Here is a 2,348-nt window from a genome sequence, read left to right on the forward strand (position 1 = left end):
TGGGCATATTCTAACAAAAGCACTTTTCATTTTCCTATGTGGAATATACTTGCATAATGTATCCTCGGGTATAATAGGATTACTGTTATCATAAGATGCCCACACGGATTCTTCAAGCTTCTCTTAACCTGTGTCCACGTTACCGACAACTAGTGTTTAACTTTAAGAAGACCTTTTGACTTTAAGAAGGCCTCATCAGGGCTCACAAAGTGGAGTTACAACGGATATTCCTTTGGTAATGTAAAGCGGAATGCGTGATACCCCGTTCATTGATGACGTCTGCAATGAGAAGAGGAGTGCTTACTTTCGACAAATAGGAGACATGCCTATGCACTGCAAGCGAGGTTATTACATTAGATCTAAGATCAACTTCGCCGTCAGATCACAGCACATAAGCGGAGGCTTGATAATAAATTAAGATCTCTCACATCGAAGTTGGATTGGAAAACCCAAGGGAAAAATACCAACTATCTTAATCTGTCGTCCAAAGTTTTAAGTGAACATGAAAAGGGTCTCTTAAAACTGGGAATGTATGTAGTTCATTATTTCAACCAGAAAACCTGATATAGTGGAAATTAGCAGTTTATTATCAAAGAGAAGTGTTATACTTAAAAACCGGAGACTTTGAATGTATTAACTTTGGCAAAAGGTGCTATGTATGGTGCAAACTCAGTACATTGCACCTTTAATTTCTTTCCAAAAAGTTTGAATAAGGCTTTAGCCTCACTCAGAAAAGACAAAACCAAGTCAGATATAGATAATATTACTGTTATTTTAGATCGACTTGACTATGTTGTTAAAATGAAAGTTCTGTTAAATAACCAAGATACATATGAACAAATGATTTCCAATCTTTTCATAAAAGATTGAGTGAGATATTTAGGAATAATCAAGAAATGGTAAAATATGTTTACTACTGTAAATTTTAGACTTCCCAATTTGTATGGTACTGTTAAAACCCATAAGTAGGGACAGCATTTACGTAGCATTATTGGTTCAGTGTCTTATAATCTGTCTAAATTCAAGGTAACATTACTGCAGCCAATTGCAGGTACAATATTTGATGCTCTGTTGAAAATAATCTAGATTTTGTAAACAGACTAATCAGCAAAAGCCCAAAAGTTGATGAAATAATGATAAGCTTTGATGTTACAAGTCTCTTCACTTGTATAAATGTCATCTACGTCTTTGAATTTTTAAACAGTGAACTAAAAATGCATGTTACATCTCTGCCTAACCATGTGATTTTAGAACGAATCAGAATGTGCGTGATTGACACTTGTTTTATTTTTAATGGAAAATTTACCGACAAAAATTTGGAATGCAGATGGGTAATTACCTGTCTGCAGCATTATAAAATATTTATATGGAATTTTATGAGTCTAGAATAGCTAATTCAATTATGGTAGATGTTATTTTCTGGGCGAGATATGTTGACGATGTATTTGCTGTACTGAAAACTTATATTGACATTTCAGAGGATTTTAAGAGACTTTACCAAATTTAGTTACCTCCATAACCTTTACGGCTGAGAAAGAAGACAATGGTATTATTTTGTTTTTGGATGTTACAGTTCTGTGGTCAGTTGTGAGTTCTAGCTACAAGTTTAAAATACACAGAAAACCTACTAATAACAACCTTATAATGAACAATTACTCCTCCTACAAAGTAGATGTACAACTCAGATTAAGATCAATGTTTCTTGGAGCTCTTAATACCTGCAGTCCAGAATTTATCAATGAGGAACTAGAATAGGTATTGAAAATAACTTTAAATCAGAAGTTATTGATTATAGTTTAACATTAGGAAAGAAAAAATTTTACTCATATGAGGAGAAAAACTGAAAACTGAATTTTATATCTTTCCCATACCACCTCACATTAGAGTCTATAGTCTAACCCTTACGGTTACTTGGTTTTAATGCAATTTTTCATATCCTAGCGCCATTGATAAAACTTTAATTCGTAATAGTCCGGAAAAGAATGAAGGAGTCATTTATAAGATACAAAGCAAGTGCGAAGTTTTTATAAGGGACAATCTGGGAAGGCACTCGAAAAGCGTATTTTAAATCGTAAATGTATAATATAAGAACAACTAATACAAGCAATGCTTATTGTGTTCACAGTAGTACGAGTAATTTACCGATTGACTGTCTCGGGTCATAAATTTTATTTAAGCGCACAGGTTTTATGGTAAAAAAATCGATTGACAACTTGCATTGTTTATAGCAAAGGAAAAAATTTTTATTTATCGCCTGGTTTGTATAAACTAAATCCTTTTATTTTATATGTCGAGACATCAGTACAATGTTATTCATTAACTATCATATAATATACGTTACTTAATTT

The sequence above is a fragment of the Macrobrachium nipponense genome, chromosome 45 (genome assembly GCF_015104395.2).
Source record: "Macrobrachium nipponense isolate FS-2020 chromosome 45, ASM1510439v2, whole genome shotgun sequence".
Taxonomy (NCBI): Eukaryota; Metazoa; Arthropoda; class Malacostraca; order Decapoda; family Palaemonidae; genus Macrobrachium; species Macrobrachium nipponense.